Genomic DNA, 18235 nt, shown 5'->3' with positions numbered 1-18235 from the left:
CAAAGAGGAAGCATCTCTCAGCCAGAGCAGGAGCCTGAGCCTGGTTTGTAGACAGTGGGGCATATAGGTGCCTCATTGCCGTGTGCCCTGGGGCAGCAATAAATTGCTATTTGCTGATCTCCAAGCCTCTGGCAGAGATAGGGAGGGAGGGCTGGGAAAGTGACATTTCTGTAAATAACCACACCTGGTTCTAAGAGCAGAAGGATTGGCATGTCCCTGTAGCCTCATCAATTACCATCAACCTTTTGCAGAGGGAGTCCAGGGAGAGAATCTCTTCACACTCTTGTGATTATTTATAGCCACCTCATCCTGTCTGCACTCTGGGGGGAGCATGGTTTGCTTGGCAGCGGCCTCCTTCCAGATGTGTTTATACTCTTCCAGGCCTGGTGGAAAGCATCCTTCAGCCCCTCCAGTCCAGGGAGCAAAAGGGATGCCTGGCATTAGGACATAAAGAAGTTGTGAAAGGGAAGACATGAGCAGGATGCCTGAATTTCTCAGTTAGATTCATGTATCTCCCAGCGAGCACTGATTGAATAGCCACTTTGCTGCTAAAGAAGGCAATTCAGGCAATTTATGGTTAAATAAACTTGCTTTGCAAGCAGGTAGACCTGGATTCAAATCCCAGCTCTGCCATTTACAAGCTGTGCAGTTTTGGTGAAGCTTCTCCCTCCGTTTCCTCATCTGTAAAATAGGATAATAATAGCTCCTCTCAGGGTCATTGTGAGTATTTGAATGCAGAGGGGTAAGCAGGGACTGACACAGCAGATGATAGGTATAAGGTGCCTCTTCTTTAATTTTACATATGGAAGCTTCACGAATTTGCATGTCACCCTTGTGCAAGGGCCATGCTAATCTTCTCTGTGTCATTCCAATTTTAGTACATGTGCTGCTGAAGCCAGCACTGGTGCCTATTCTTGTAAGAGACTACTAGTTACTGTGTGTGTGTGTGTGTGTGTGTGTGTGTGTGTGTGCGCGCGCATGATTTTGATAGAAACAGACCTCAAGAAACAGAGACAATGGTGAAAAAGTAATGATTAAAACCTAGAGAAGGAAAGAGCTCTATGGTCAGGTCTGGCTCGAGGGAACTTCATGGTGGGAGAAGGACTGAACTACCCGAGGGTCCTAGGTATGTTACTGGAGCAGCAGTGTGCCCACCGCATGACTGTGGCCTAGGCAGAATGACTTAGGGCAGCTTTTAGGAAAAGGTGGTGTAGTCTGGGAAGGTGGCCTGGGCCCAGGGTGCAGTAGCCTCTCCAGATGGAGAGTTTTCTGGGCATACATACTCGTGTGGAGCATTTGTGAAACAGCTAATCCAGCCCCAGTGAAAAAGAGGCCGCCTAAAGTGACAAAAAGAAAGGATACATTTTGAGTGACTTATCTGCAGTTAATGGATTTTCCTGCTCAGTTCTCTACTTTCAAAAGGTCTACCTTCACCAATATATAGTAATTACCCAATCTATGAACTTCTTGCATTAAACAGTTTTTATAACAAATTGAAAAATTCACAAAATTAGGCAGAATAGTACAGTGAACCCTCATGAACCTATTACCCAGACACAAAATTAACTCACAGCCACTTTTGTTTCATCTGTACCCCTCCCTCCCCTTGACAGAGTGTTTAACACACATCCCCCAAATAATGTCATCTGTAAATACTTCTGTATGCTTTTGTGAATGATGAGAGCTTTCTAAAAGAACAGTATTAACACTATCACATTGAAAAATTAATAAGTCCTTAATATCATTGAATATCCAGTATTCAAATTTCCACAATTGTCTGTTTTTTCCAGTTGAATTAGGATTTAAATAAGATTCATACATTGCAAGTGGTTGATATTTCTCTTTATCTCTGCAATTTATAGATTCCCCTGCCTTTCTTTTTATTCCCTTTTATGTCATTTGTTGAAGAGACCAGGTCATTTCTTGTTTTCTAGATAGGACTGCATATCTCTGGTATCATTTACCTTGCTCCTTTGTCCCCTATATTTCCCATAAAATGGCAGCTAGGCCTAGTGACTTGGTCCGATTCAGATTTCTTTCTCTCTTTGCAAGACTGCATTGTAAGTATTGTCATGTGCTTCTGTCAGCCAGCACACATGACCGGTTGTCTCTTTTTTGTGATGTAACAGCCATTAATAATCATTGTTCAGATTCATGACTTCATTTGGGGATTTGCAAAATGGCGGCATTCTAATTCTGTCATTCCTTCATCATTTATTACATGGACTATTTCGATAGAGAGAACTCTTTTCTCATTAACTATTTAGATAACTTATGACATAGCTTAATCAGGAAAAATAGGTTGAATGTTTGATTTTTTCCCTCTACTTACCTGCATTCAGAATAGCGGGTTGGTTCCCTTAAATACTCCAGAGGTAACCACTGAGTTTTTTTGTTTTATGCTATTATTAGGAAGGAACTTATGAATTTAAACATATTCCATGTGTTTAAATCCATTGTAGTTGTTCTCTTTTGTGCTGATTTTTTTTTTTTTTTTTTTATTTCTGGCCAGTGAATGTGAACCTCTTTCTTGAGTTGCGTCCTGAATTCTGACATGACCATGTCCCCAGTCATCATTTTCTGGAAACAAAACGTGTCCAAGCTTGGAAAAGGAAATCCCTCTTAAAGAGAAAATATATTATAAGTTTATACTGATACTTTCAACCCAAATTTAAGATTACAGCGCTTTGCTTAACCCTTCAATTTTATTTTGAATCTTTTCCTCTTATGCTAAAAGTCTTCTTTTTTTTTTAATTTTTTTTAAATGTTTATTTATTTTTGAGACAGAGACAGAGCATGAACGGGGGAGGGTCAGAGAGAGAGAGGGAGACACAGAATCTGAAACAGGCTCCAGGCTCTGAGCTGTCAGAACAGAGCCCAACGCGGGGCTTGAACTCACGAACCACTAGATCATGACCTGAGCCGAAGTCGGACGCTTAACCGACTGAGCCACCCAGGTGCCCCTAAAAGTCTTGGTTCTTAATGACAATAGTGTAATTGCTTATTTGCTTTACCTTATTATATAGATTTTAGAAAAATCATGCCAAAATAGGATTAGTGAAAATAGTTATTATGAACTTTTGTATTTTCAAACCATTTAAAATAATATACCTCTGCATCTAGGCTATAATCTCAATGCACAGTTAGATCCATTTATTTTATTTTGCTTTTGTTTTAGGAATTGTTTTTTCATCCTGATTTAACATAATTTATAGTCACCTAAAACATTTTTGTGGCTCATTTTCCTAGAAGTAGGTCTCTTGGGTCAAATAAAAAAAAAACACTACACTTGTGGTGAGCATCGTGTGATATATAGAATTGTCAATTCACTCTCTTTTTCACCTGAAACTAATATAACATTGTATGTCAACTATACACTTCAATAAAAAATTATAAAAAATTAAAAAACAAGGTATTATTCACAGAAGTCCAACTTCCATCCCAAACTTCCTTTTTCCTTCTTTCCCTTTAGCCAAGATTTTATTTACTTTATGGTTTATACTTCTGTAATTATCTACATAAGTAAATCCATATCTGATTCGTGTGTGTGTGTGTGTGTGTGTGTACAGAACTATATTCTGGAGCTTATGCTATAGTTATATACAAAGATAGTCTGCATTGGTTTCTCTAGATGCATAGTATTTCACTATTTGGATGTACTGTAGTTTCTTCAGTAGACTCCTATTGATGAACATTTGGGGTTTTTGCTATTACAAAATGAGTGTCCATATTTTTGTGTTTCTGTCAGTGTTTCTTTAGGACAGATGCCTAGAAGTAAGCTTCCTGGGTCAAAGGGTCAGAATGCATATGTTATTTTGTTAAAAATTGCCAAATTCCCCTCTGTAGGATTTGTACCAGCAATGATGAGAGTGCATGTTTTCTCAAAGCCTGGTCAAATGAACACTCATCAATCTTGGATTTTTTGCCACTGTGATAGGTGAAAAATGGTATACTATTGTGTTTTTAATTTACCATTTTCTTATTATGTGCACAATCAAGATCTTTTCATGTAGATAAAGGCATTTGTATTTAGTTTTCTATGAATTGTCTGTATAGATTCCTAGCATTTTTTCTCTGTAGCATTATTAGTCTTCCATTCTTTCTTTTTTTTAAGTTTATTTATTTTGAGACAGAGAGAGAAGAGAATGTGTGAGTGAGAGGGGAAGGGGCAGAGAGAGAGAAGGAGAGAAATAATCCCAAGCAGGCTCAATGCTGTCAGTGCAGAGCCCAACATGGAGCTCAATCTCATGACTGTGACATCATGACCTGAGCAGAAATGTAGAGTCAGACGCTTAACTGGCACCTCTCATTCTTTCTTTTTCAAGGCTCTTTATATATGGTAAATATTAAACTTTTATTTATGATAAAAGTTGAAAAATTGAAAAAGTTGAAGTGTGTTATTTGTTTCTTTACTTTCCTTATGGTGTTTTTATGCCATGTAAGTTAAATTTTTTTTTCTTATTTTATGTAATAAATTCCTTAATCTTTTCCCTTATGGCTTCTAAACGTTGAGTCAGAGGTAGGAAAGTGCCCCTCACTCTTGGATTATAGAATATTTTTTTCTATACTTGTATGGACTCATTTAATATATTTAATTTTCTAATCCACTTGGAATTTATCTTGGTACATGGTTTGGGCAATGAATACAATTTTATCTTTTCTATGGCTATTCAGTTAGCTCCATGCCTTTGATTTAAAAAAAAAAAAAGTCATCATTTTCCCCAATAACTTGAGATTCTTCCTTTATAATATACTAAATTTCCAAATGCAATTGGATCTATTTCTGGATTTTCTATTTTGTTCCACTGGGTCATGCATGTTGCACCACCACATTTTTAATTAGAGACATTAGAGTATGTTTCAATGTCTCACAATGTTATCCCTTTCCCATTTCTCTCTCTCTTTTCAGGCTTTCCCCTCTTGGCTATTCTTGCTTGTCTGTTCTTCCAAATGAATTTTATAAAAAAATGATCTAGTTCCAGAAAGAAACTTACTCATATTTTTGTTGGATTATATTAAATTTATGAACTATATGACATGTTATGAACTTATTTTGACCTAAAATTTCTGATATTGAGTCTTCCTGTCTAGGAATGTGTTATATCTTTTCATTTATGCAAGGTTATTTTTGTGCATTTTTGAATTATTCTATACTTATTCTTCCTATAGGTCCTGGACATTTCTTGCTAAATTTACACCTGGGTATTTACTTTTATTTAGTTTTCACAAAGGTGGTTTTCTCGTCCAATATAAACTGATTTTTATTTGTATATAGGGGAAGATCTGATTTTTGTATATTGATTTTATAACCTACTGTACTAAATTATTTTGTTTGTAGTTGTTTTCTAGTACTGTAGTAATTTGGATTTTTCTAGATACACACTTATATAATTCTTAGCTCTATTAAGCTCTATTAATATGATGGATAATATTAATGAATTTTAGAATATTGAATCTATTCTACTTGGTCATGATGAATGTTTTAATGTCCTGTTGGATTCTGTTTGCTAATTATTGATATTTATAAGATAAATTGGTCTGTAATTTTCTTTTGTTGATGCAATCATTTTCAGGTTTAGATAGATGTTATGCTCACTTCATATAATAATTTTTAAATACAGAATTTCCCTGAGAAACAGCCTGGACTTGGGACATTTTTGTGAGAAATTTTTTCTGCTTCCTCTATTTCTTCTGTGGTATTTTATATGTTTAGACTTTCTGTCTCCACTGGGATTGATTTTGACAAGTTGTATTTGCTAGAAAATTATCCATTTCATCTACTTTTCCAAAATTTATTTGCGAAGAATTGTACAAAGTCAACTCTTATCATTAAAAAAGTGCTTAGTTTGGTTATTTCCTCCTTGTCATTTCTAATTTTATGTATATAAAACCCCCCTTTTTTCCCAGTTACATCAGCTAACAGTCTATTTTATTATGTTCTTTTTTTCAAATAATTAACTTTTAGATGTATTTATTAGTTCTCTTTTTTTTTCTGTTTTTAACTCATATCTTTGTTAAGGTATAACTAACTTACTGTGAAATTCATTATGGGTACAGTTTGATGATTTTGACAAATTATATGTGGAACAAAACACTAATTAAGACAGAAAACAATTCTATCACTCTAAAAAGTTTCTTCTCCCTCCTCTCCAGACAACCACCTACTGTATCCCAGAGGTAACAGTGTTCTAATATCTACCACCATAGTTTAGTTTTTCCAGTTTTCAAATATATTATAAATTGATTCTACAGTATATGCTATTTTGTGTCTGGCTTCTTGTACTTAATTTATGTTTTAAGATTTACACATGTTCTTGAATGTATCAGTAATATGTTCTTTTTAATTTATGGGTGGTATTACATATTAGATATACCACAATTTATGCATTCATTTGTTGATGAATTTAGTTTATTCCATTTTGGGGGTATAAGAATAAAAATGCTATTCAAAATTAAACTACTGGGACTACACCAAAATAAAAAGCTTTTTCATGGTGAAAGAAAACATCAACAAAACAAAAAGCAACTGATTGAATAGGAGAAGATACTTGTAAATGATACATCTGATAAAGGGTTAATATCAAAAATATGTAAAGAACTTATACAGCTCAACCCCAAAACAAAATCCAATTAAAAATCCAGTTTTAATCCAATTAAAAATGGGCAGAACACATGAATAGACATTTCCCCAAAGAAGACATACAGATGGCCAACACACACATGAAAAGATGCTCAACATCACTAATCATCAAGGAAATGCAAATCCACACCATAGTATCACCTCACACCTGTCAGAATGGATAAAATAAAAAACACAAGAAATAAATGTTGTGGAGAACATGGAGTAAAAGGAACCCTTGTGCACTTGGGAATGCAAGCTTGTGCAGCCACTGTGGAAAACAGTATGGAGGTTTCTCAAAAAATTAAAAATAGAATTACCATATGATCCACTACTTCCACTACTGGATATTTGCCCAAAGAAAACAAAAACACTAATTCAAAAAGGTATATGGACCCCTATGTTTATTGGCACATTATTTATAGTAGCCCAGATATGGAAGCAACTCGAGTGTCCATCCATAGATGAATGGATAAAGAAGGTGTGGTATATATATATATATATATATATATATATATATATATATATATGAAAATTACTCAGCCATAAAAAAATGAAGTCTTGCCATTTGCAACAACATGGATGGATGTAGAGGGTATAATGCTAAGTGAAATAAGTCAGTCAGAGAAGGACAAGTGCCATATGATTTTACTCATATGTGGAATTTAAGAAACAAAATAAATGAACACAGAAAAAAGAGACAAACAAAAGCACAGATTCTTTTTTTTATAATTTAACTTTATTTTTTATTTTTTAAAATTTGCATTCAAATTCGTTAGTATATAGTGAAGCAATCATTTCAGGAGTAGATTCCTTAATGACCCTTACCCATTTAGCCCATCCTCCCTCCCACAACCCCTCCAGCAACCCTCTGTTTGTTCTCCATATTTTTGAGTCTCTTTTGAAAAACACAGATTCTTCACTGTAGGGAACAAAATGGTAGTTGCCAAAGGGGAGGTGGGTGGAGCATAAATGATATAGGTGAAGGTGATTAAGAGCACACTTACCGTGATGAGCACTGAGGAATTGTTGAATCATTATATTATACAGCTGAAACTAATATAACACTATAAGCTAATTATACTTGAATTAAAAAATAAAAGAAAAAAGAAAAAAAAGCCACTATAAATATTTTTGCACAAGTCTTTTTGTGAATACATGTTTTCATTTTACTTGAGTGTATACCTAAAAGTGGAACAGTTTGCTCATAAGGTAGGAGTGTGCTAGCTGTTATAAAAAACAGTTCCACTTGTTATTTATCTAAAGGAAATGAAAACACTAACTCAACAAGATATCTGCATGCCAGTGTTCATTGCAGCATAATTATTTACAATAGCCAAGACATGGAAGCAACCTAAATGTCCATCGATGGATGAATAATGGGTGAATGGATAAAGAAAATGTGACACACACACACACACACACACACTGGAATATTATTCTATTATTCAGCCATGAAAAGAAGGAAATCTTTCCATTTGTGACAACATGAATGGAACTTGAGGGCATTATGCTAAGTAGAGTAAGCCAGCCAGAGAAAGACAAATACCATATGATCTCACACGTGGAATCTTAAAAAGAAACACAAGGAACTCATACATACAGAGAATAGATTGACCAGGGGATGCTTTGAGGTGGTGAAATGAGTGAAGATGGTCAAAAGGTACACATTTTCAGTTATAAAATAAGTAAGTCCTGGGGATGTAATATACATGCTGTATACAAATATAATGGTACATATCAATTATGTCTCAATAAAATTTTTAAAAATAATAAAAAAGTTAAAAAAACAAGAAATTATTTTTCAAAAGTGTTTGTACCATTAACAAACTACCAACAATGTATGAATGTTCCAGTTGTTCTATATTCTCACTGACAACTGGTATCATCAGTCTTAAATTTTAGCCATTCTAATGGATGTGGAGTGATATTTCATTTCGGTTTTAATTTTAATTTCTCTGATGACTAATGATGTTAAACATCCTTTCATGTGCTTATTAGCCATTTATATATCTTTTGTGAAGTTCTTCTTGAAGCATTTGCCCTTTTTAAATAGTTGTAGTTTTATTAGTGATTTTAGTTCTTTTTAAAAAAATGTTTATTTATTTTTGAGAGAGAGAGAGTGAGCAGGGGAGGGGCAGAAAGAGAGGGAGACAGAGAATTCCAAGCAGGCTTTGTACTGTCAGCAGGAAGCCCAATGTGGGGCTCTAACTCATGAGCCATGAGATCATAACCTGAGCTGAAATCAAGAGTCGGACGCTTAACCAACTAAGCCACCCAGGTGCCCCAATTTGTAGTTCTTTATATATTTCTTATACAACTTCTTTGTCAGGTATATGTTTTGCGGATATTTTCTTTTGGTCTGTGACTTGCCTTCCCCCCCAACCCCTCTTAATTGTATCTTTTGATATGTGGATGTTGTTAATTTTGGTGAAGCCCAATTTATCATTTTTTCCTTTTATATTTAGCATATTTTGTGTTCTCTTTGGAAACGTTTTCCCTATCCCTAGGTCATAAGGATAGTCTCCTATATTTCCTTCTAGTTTTATTGTTTTAGCACTTTCCTATCTTGAATTAATCCTTGTATATGGTCTGAGGTTTTTGATTTTGATTTTTAACATGGATATCCAGTTGTCGGATTCATTGAAAAGGCTTTTCTTTCTTCATTGAATGGCCTTAACATCTTTGTGAAAAATCAATTGACTGTATACACATGGGTCTGCTTCTGTTTTCTCTAGACATCTATTTGTCTACACTTACACCAATACCACACTGCATTGATTACTGTAACTTTATAGTAAATTTTGAAATCAGGCAATATAAGTCCTATGACTTTTTAAAAAGATTTAACAAGATTGTTGTGGCTATTTCAGGCCCTTTGCCTTTCCATTTACATTTTAGAATCAGCTTGTCAATTTCTATAAAAAAAAGCCTTCTGGGATTTTGGGGGGATTTGTGTGAGTTTGATAGCACCGCCACAACAAAATACCACAGACTGGGTGGCTTAAACAGCAGAAATGTATATTCACACAGTTCTGGAAGCTAGAAGTCCAAGGTCAAGGTGCCAGCAGGTTTAGTTTCTCCTTGGCTTGCAGATGGCTGCCTCCATGCTGTGTCTTCACGTGGTCTTTCCTCTGTGTGGGGGCATCCTCAGTGTCTCTGTGTGCTCGTCATTTCCTCTTTGTAAAGGACACCAGTCGGATCACATCAGGCATCACCCTAATGGCTTTATTTTAACTCAGTCACCTCTTTAAAGACCCTGTCTCCAGATGCAGTCACTTTCTGAGGTACGGGGGGGTCAGGGTTTCAACACATGAATTGGGGGGCACACAATTTAGTTCATAACAGGATTATGTTGGACCTATAGATCAACCTTAAGATAAATGACGTCTTAACAGTATTGAGGCTTCATACAACATGAACATGTTATATCTCTCCATATATCTGAGTCTTCTTTAATTTCCCAGAGATGTTTTATAATTTTCAGTGTAGAGGGCTTGCATATATTTTGTTCAATTTACTCTTAAACTTTTTCTGGTTTTTGATACTTTTGTAAATGGTATTTTTCAATTTATTTTCCAATTGTTTGTGGCTAGTATATAGACATGCGGTTACTATTTGTATATTGATCTTGTATTCTGAAAGGTTGTTAAATTCTCTTATTAATTGGTAGATTTGGGGGTAAGTATTTTACGTGTGTAATAATTTACTTACACCTTTCCAAGCTTTATGCTTTTTTTCTTCCTTTACTGCATTGGCTGGGACCAAACCTCAGTACAATGCAGAATAGTAGACATCCTTGACTTATGCCTGTTCTTAGAAGAAAAGTGTTGCCTTTCTGCCCGTGGACGCCGCCGAGTAAGCATCGTGAAAGTCTCCCCTCTTACCGCCATCATGTCTAAGTCTGAGTCTCCCAAAGAGCCTGAACAGCTGCTGAAGCTTTTCATCGGAGGTTTGAGCTTTGAAACAACCAATGAGAGTCTGAGGAGCCATTTTGAGCAGTGGGGAATGCTTACGGACTGTGTGGTAATGAGAGATCCAAACACCAAGTTCTCTAGAGGCTTTGGGTTTGTCACGTATGCATGTCACTGTGGAAGAGGTGGACGCAGCCACGAATGCAAGGCCACACAAGATGGATGGAAGAGTTGTAGAACCAAAGAGGGCTGTCTTGAGAGAAGATTCTCAAAGACCTGGTGCCCACTTAACTGTGAAAAAGATTTTTGTCAGTAGCATTAAAGAAGACACTGAAAAACATCACCTAAAAGATTATTTTGAACAGTATGGGAAAACTGAAGTGATTGAAATCATGACTGACTGAGGCAGTGGCAAAAAAAGAGGCTTTGCTTTTGTAACATTTGGCAACCATGACTCTGTAGACAAGATTGTCATTAAAAAATACCATACTGTGAATGGCCACAACAGTCAAGTAAGGAAAGCTTTATCTAAGCAAGAGATGGCTGGTGCTTCTTCCAGCCAAAGAGGTCGAAGTGGTTCTGGGAACTTCAGCAGTGGTTGTGGAGGTGGTTTTGGTGGGAATGACAACTTTGGCCATGGAGGAAACTTCAGTGGGTGAGGTGGCTTTGGTGGCAGTCAAGGTGGTGGTGGATATGGTGGCAGTGGGGATGGCTATAACGGATTTGGTAATGATGGTGGTTATGGAGGAGGCGGCCCTGGTTACTCTGGAGGAAGCAGAGGCTATCAAAGTGGTGGACAGGGTTATGGAAACCAGGGCAGTGGCTATGGCGGGAGTGGCAGCTATGACAGCTATAACAATGGAGGAGGTGGAGGCAGCTTTGGCAGCGGTAGTGGAAGCAACTTTGGAGGTGGTGGAAGCTGTAATGATTTTGGCAATTACAACAATCAATTTTCAAATTTTGGACCCATGAAAGGAGGAAATTTTGGAGGCACAAGCACTGGCCCCTATGGTGGTGGAGGCCAATACTTTGCCAAACTATGAAACCAAGGTGGCTGTGGCAGTTCCAGCAGCAGCAGTAGCTATGGCAGTGGCGTAAGGTTTTAATTACTGCCAGGAAACAAAGCTTAGCAGGAGGGGAGAGCCAGAGAAGTGACAGGGAAGCTATAGGTTACAACAGATTTGTGAACTCAGCCAAGCACAGTGGTGGCAGGGCCTAGCTGTTACAAAGAAGACATATTTTAGACAATACTCATGTGTATGGGCAAAAAACTCGAGGACTGTATTTGTGACTAATTGTATAGCAGGTTATTTTAGTTTCTGTTCTGTGGAAAGTGTAAAGCATTCCAACAAAGGGTTTTACTGTAGATTTTTTTTTTGCACCCATGCTGTTGATTGCTAAATGTAAGAGTCTGATCATGATGCTGAATAAATGTGTCTTTTTTTAAATGTGCCGTGTAAAGTTAGTCTATTCTGAAGCTATCTTGGTAAACTACCCCAACAGTGTGAAGTTAGAATTTCTTCAGGGTGATGCCAGATTCCATCTGAAATGTATTTGCAACCTGCTTGGGCACAGAAGCCATTGTCTCCACAAACATTGGTGTGGTTGAACTGACAGTTAACATGTTGTGACCTGGAGTTCACCGTTAAAAGGGTCACCCATGGGGCGCCTGGGTGGCTCAGTCGGTTAAGCGGCCGACTTCGGCTCAGGTCACGATCTCACGGTCCGTGAGTTCGAGCCCCGCGTCGGGCTCTGTGCTGACAGCTCAGAGCCTGGAGCCTGTTTCAGATTCTGTGTCTCCCTCCCTCTGACCCTCCCCTGTTCATGCTCTGTCTCTCTCTGTCTCAAAAATAAATAAAAACGTTAAAAAAAATTTTTTAAAAGGGTCACCCAAGCAAAGTCCTGGAGTTTATTTGGTTATTAATATGATTGTTGGCACATCCTATGCAATATATCTAAATTGAATTATGGTATCAGATACAATTATAGATGGGATTAAAGCTTGTGTATCATCCATTATCATGTGTAATCAATAAATGATTTAATATTCTTTTGAAAAAAAAAGAAGAAAAGTGTTCCATGTTTCATTACGTATGAAGTTTGTTTTAGGTTTTTCATACGTACCCTTTTACAACCTTGGTGGCTAGGAGAATGTACCTATCAGATTTCTAAGTGTGGGGCAATTAAAGCCTGACAGCTCCAGCAGCTGCATTTTGAAATCCCTCACTTTTTGTGCTAACGGGACACTTCCCAAAGACTTTTCCCAGCCAATGCCTAGGAGACATGGGGTTCCTCTAGTGGGTGGGTGACCTGAAGGCTTTACGTAACTCTAAAAGCTGTCCTGGAGTTTTGTAGTCTTCTCTACCACTGACCTTCCTCCTCTCCTCCTTCACCTGAAGTAAGATTTGTATTCATCTTCTTCCAGGACTTTTCCTTATTTCCTCTCGAAAGCATTTCCTCTGATAAATGTCTTGTATGTCTAATCTTATTTTGGTATCTGCTTCTTGGAGAACCCATACTAACACAGAGATTGAGGAATTAGTTTGCTGAGAGACTTTTTTCCTTAATCATGAATATGTATTGAATTTTGTGAAAGGGTTTTTCTGCATTTACTGGAATGATAATATGATTTTTCTCCTTTTTTTCTTTTTAATATGGTTACATTGAATGCTTTTTGAAAGTTAAGCCAGCCTTGCATTCCTGAAGTGAACTTTAATCATGAAGCTTATCCTTTTTATATACTGTTGCATCTTGCAGTATTTTCAAGGGTTTTATGTCTAGATTCGTGGGGGATATTGATCTGTAATGTCCAGTGTCTTCATAAGGTTTTGGTACCAAGGTTTTTCTAGTCTCATAAAATTAGTTTGGAAGTGTTTCCTCCTCTTCTATTTTCTAAAACAGTTTTTGTAAGATTGGCATTTTATCTTTTAAATGTTTTGATAGAATTCACCCAGGCAGCCATCTGGTGCCTGGGTTTTCTTTGTTTTCCTCTCTACATTTTTGTCTTTATTTCTGGCTTATTTATTGTCTGTGGGGACATTTTGCTCCTTATTCTCTTTTTTCCTTAAAATAACTTTGTGTGGGATTCAAACACAATTCTTTTTTGTTGATCATGCTTGAAGGGCATGAGTTCTCCTATTCACTTTGGAGGGGAGCGTGGGCCAGGATCATTTTACTAGTTTCATAGCTCTGGAGTTCACTATTCTGATGTTATTTCAAAGCGTTCAAATATATGGCTTTAATTTATTCTAACATTTGCTGGCTCAGTTACCTTCCCCCAGTTTTATCAGGAATGTTTCTTTCCTTTCCCCCTAATACCTTGTCCTACATAAATTAGATTCTATTCTCAGTATTTTCTACTCAATGTAGGCCTTTGTCTTGGAAGGTTGCTTTTGTTATTTCTAAGAGCTCATAGTACCCAGACTGCTCTGGTATTGTCTGATCTTGTGCTCAGAAACTAAATTGTGCAAGACCCCTGCCAGTTATGGCTGTTTTCCCCAGATTGTGTTCCCCTTCCCTTGGGAGTATCTATTGGCAATTTTGGGTTCCCCAAATCTCAGGTTCAACACAAATCTCTTTGTCTCTTGTTGGCTTCCCCCTTCACATTTGCTGATGTTACATGGTTTTGGTGGTATTCATGGTTGTTCCTCAATTGTTCATATTTTGGAGCTGGTCTGAATTCTTTGTTTTGCTGTAGATATTGTCTGAAGGATTTTGGTTTTGCTGTGTTAGTCTCTTTCTGTTTTGTGGGATGAATAAAAAAAGATAAAAATTTATATCATCATTGCTACCACCTTCCCTAGAATCCCACACGTGCCTCTAGAAATTTTTGGCAGTGGGGGGTGAAGATATGCAGTTATATGTCTACCTTAGAAGCTTAAGAAATTTGTACAAACCACCAGGAGTCCTATTTGATTTTGAAAGTGTTAGGACTCTTGTGTGAAACTACAAAAGCCCTTTATATTTGGTGGTAGTATGCCCAGAACACTAAAATTAATACTTGTGAAATAAAAGTGGGAAGAAAAATAAGAAGCTTCTCACTGAGCTCTTCTTGGTACTAGGTATTGTGTGAAATCTTTAATATGGTTGTTCTCAGTTAAGTCTCTCAACCACTGTATGAGCCCAGTATTATTATCACCCCTACTTTATCCCTTTTATCACTGTTTTCATAAGGCAGGTAGCATCGCACCTACTTTAGTGTTGAAAATGAAGCATAGAGAGTTTTGTTACTTTTCCATAGTGACACATTCCTCAAACCCAAATCTGGTGGTTATAGCCATTTACCATACCACCTCCCACCTATTTGTGCACATACACCAGTGGGGAAAGGAGTTCAGAGGGCCAGAGGATCACTATTATGTAGGGAATCACTCTCAAGTAGGTACCTGACCTCTTGCCTGAGTCATGGATGTGGTACCATGTGCCTAGCCTTAATGACTTGTCCTGAGGACATAATGCAACACTCCCTCCTCCCCTACAAAACTGTTGATGGAGTATCATAAGAAGATGGCAACTCAGTAGTTCAATGGTAGGAAGAAAAGGCCCTCCCCAATCAGGCAGGGCAGCCAAGGCAGATTTATCAATAATAGCAAGGCCAGTATTAGAAGCTTCAGTGGAGATCATCAAATAACAGATGGGAGACCAGCTTCATTGGAAACATTAGAAAAGCTTCAGTTGCTCAGGATTAGAAGGTATGAGTCAGCCTGCCATGCTAGAGGAAAGGTAATGGGTTCAGCTCTTTGACTTCCAAGTGATTCTCTTAAGAAACTAAGGTCATTGATGGAGATTTCTACCCAGAGGCAATATGGATTAAGCATGGGGGTTCTAGAGCAAGATACCTGATTCATATCCTGGCTTTGTCAGTTCCTGGCTGTGGGAACTTCTGCAAATTCCTTGATGCTTTTTGCCTCCATTCCCTGAACTGTAAATAGGGAGAGTAGTAACACCCACTTCATTGTGTTGCTGGCAGGATTAAATGAGTCAACTCATGTAAAGCACTTAGAATGAATGATTCCTTGTGTCCTGTACGTCTCTAAATATGCTTTTTCTAGTTGCAAGACATCCTCATTATTTGCAGATTATGTATCTGCAAATTTGCCTACTGGCTAAAATCTATTTGTAACCCCAACATCAATACTTAAGGTGACTTCATGGTCATTTATGGCATGTGCAGAATGGCGACAAATTTGAGTGGCCTGACGTGCACATACCTGGCTGAAGTTGGACAAGTGAGCTCTGCCTTCTTGTTTCAGTTCTCATACTGGTAACAAGGGTCCTTTCCAGTCTATTTAGTGCCATATTTTCTTCTGCATTTTTGGGCTTTATTTGGTTGATTTCCTTGTCTAAAGTGCTTCAGGTGTGGTGCTGAAGTACTGTCTGCTAAACACAAGTTGGGTTCCTAAGCACAAGAAAGCTGGGATGTGCCTTACAGAGAAAGTATGTGTGTTAGATAAGTTTTGTTGAGGCATGAGTTATAATGCTGTTGGCTGTAAGGTCAATGTTAATGAATTGACAATATATATTAAATAAGGTGTTTACACAGAAACACACAGAAAACAAAGTTATGTTGTGAGCGGAGGCTCATAAGAAACTAGTCCTGATTTCCTCTGTGAGCAGTGGTTCTGATTGGAGACAGCCTGATGTGACCTAACTACCATGAGTAATGAGAATCCCTTGTTTTGTCTTACCAGACTCCCCCAGCCTATGAGGCCCGGAGAAGTGAGGCATATGGGAATGAGCAGATTTCTGCCTCATGTGTACTGAACAGACACATTTTAAGGTCAGGACCACAGTTTTGTATGGTTCCATGCCTTTCTTGACAAAATGCAGGCAGGACACGGGTATCTTGAGAACCTTCAGCCTCAGAGGCTCTTTGGGCCAGTGGGGCAGGCCACGGTCACCAGGCACAAGGGCAGAAGCTGGCCAGCTGACTGCTCCCTTGGTGAGTTAGGAGCCACTGCTTCCTGCTGATGCCAGGAGAAGGTTAACCGTGACTAGGGGATTGAGCTGTGCCTCTGCTCCTTTCCTGCCTCCTTGGACTTGGTCTGACAATTGCCTTTTATGTGGCAGCTTCAGAAAGCACCTGGCAGACCCCTGAGACAAAACTGAGATCATAGTTACTAGGCCTCCCCGGTAACTGTCACTAAATGCTCTTCTGCCTGAGGAGAAACGCGTGTGGCATGTTTGCAGCCCTTGCTGGGGTTTCAGGAGGAAATGGACCAGTGAAGGGAACGCGCAGTGTCTTGGGCACTGAAATGAAAAGAATTTCTGGTCACAAACCACATGGGAGTCCCTCTAGCAAGAAAGGTGGTGTTGCACCCTATCCCACTGCCACATCACAATGCAAACTCATAAAGCTGGAGCACAGGAAAGCCATCGTGACCTGGTAACAACTTGGCAAGTGGGCACAATATTGCTGACAGCTGTAACAGCACATGGCCAGAACTTTCCACCACGACAAAGTGGAACTTGGCACCGACACAACTCCACACTGTGAGAGTGTAGGCGGACCCTATACCGCACACTACTGCCACCATCACGCCATGCCATGAGGGTTGTCATGTGACAACCTGATAGCCCCACTGCCCTTAGCATGGGATCACTGCTTGTGTACCACCACACTGCAATACACCAGCATGTTGCAAAGTTCTAACCCCATAGCATCTGTTTTGACCAACTTCCTTGATAGAGTCTCATCAGCTCAGAGTCTAGATATTTCAGGGACCTTTAAGCTCAGCCTAGAAGCACCACTGACAGAAACGTCCAAAGGAGTTCCCTCTGGCTGCTCCCTCCCAGTGCTATTGGTGGACATGCCTGCCTAGTTTACCAGGTGTGAGGACAGAGCTCATTTCTTCTTCCCCTTTGTATGTGTCAGCACTTAACATAGCACCTTGCTGAGAGGGAGTGTAAGTAGGAAAAGGCTGTTTGGTGAATATGGCCTTGAGGTAAAGAGATCCAATGACATCAGGGGGTCATTGTATAAGTCATAGTCACAGGCTCAGAAGTCACTTCAGACTAGAATCAATGGTTCCCAGAATGTACTCATTCCTATATTTATTTTTGCCATATTTGTGTATTACTTATTAAGTGCGGTATCTTTAAATGTACATATTTTTTAAACATGCAAATCACATTCCTTAAAAAGAAGATAAAAAGCCAAAAGAATCGATAGCCCCTTACCCCATCTCCCTGGAGGAGTTATCCCGATGTTGGCCTCTGGGCCCTGCTTGATGTGTGAGGGCTACATTTCAGATGCTAAAGCCTGAGACAGTCTGTGCCCCCACATGAAGAGAAGGTTCCAGGGATCTGGTGGCATCAGCCACAGCCAGGTAGAGGGCATTGGGCCTGTGTGTGTGTCTGAGGCTAGAAAAATGGTTGCCACAGGGAGACTAGGAGACTTAAATTGGTCTCCTTGGGCCTTCCTGGGATAAGGGAACTGGGGCTCTTGCAGTATGCTGGCAGGGGATATAATCCTGGAACTACTCTGTGTTACAATACCACCCTAGCTAACTGACATTTATTGAGCTCTTCAACTAACGTATCCTACACTCTCTTTTAAATTATATAGCACCTGGATGAGGTTGGTATTTTCCACTATTGCCTGTTGACAGTTGGTAAACTGAGGCTCAGAGTGGTTGTGACTTGCACAAGGTCACACAGCTAGCAAGCACCGGAGGCAGAGTTCAACTGCAGGCTGGCAGTT

General features: G+C 38.6%; 1 non-coding gene and 1 pseudogene across 1 annotated transcript; one reads left to right on the top strand and one right to left on the bottom strand.

The window, feature by feature from the left end:
• Positions 1 to 12083, top strand: part of LOC122200313 — a 73757-nt pseudogene extending 61674 nt beyond the window's left edge.
• LOC122201475 lies at positions 796 to 902 on the bottom strand. Its single transcript, XR_006194187.1, has one exon. It is a non-coding gene; the product is annotated as a U6 spliceosomal RNA (small nuclear RNA).
• Positions 12084 to 18235: the final 6152 nt, after the last annotated feature.

This window comes from Panthera leo, chromosome D1 (genome assembly GCF_018350215.1).
Source record: "Panthera leo isolate Ple1 chromosome D1, P.leo_Ple1_pat1.1, whole genome shotgun sequence".
Taxonomy (NCBI): domain Eukaryota; kingdom Metazoa; phylum Chordata; class Mammalia; order Carnivora; family Felidae; genus Panthera; species Panthera leo.
This window is presented reverse-complemented; position numbering and strand designations above follow the sequence as displayed.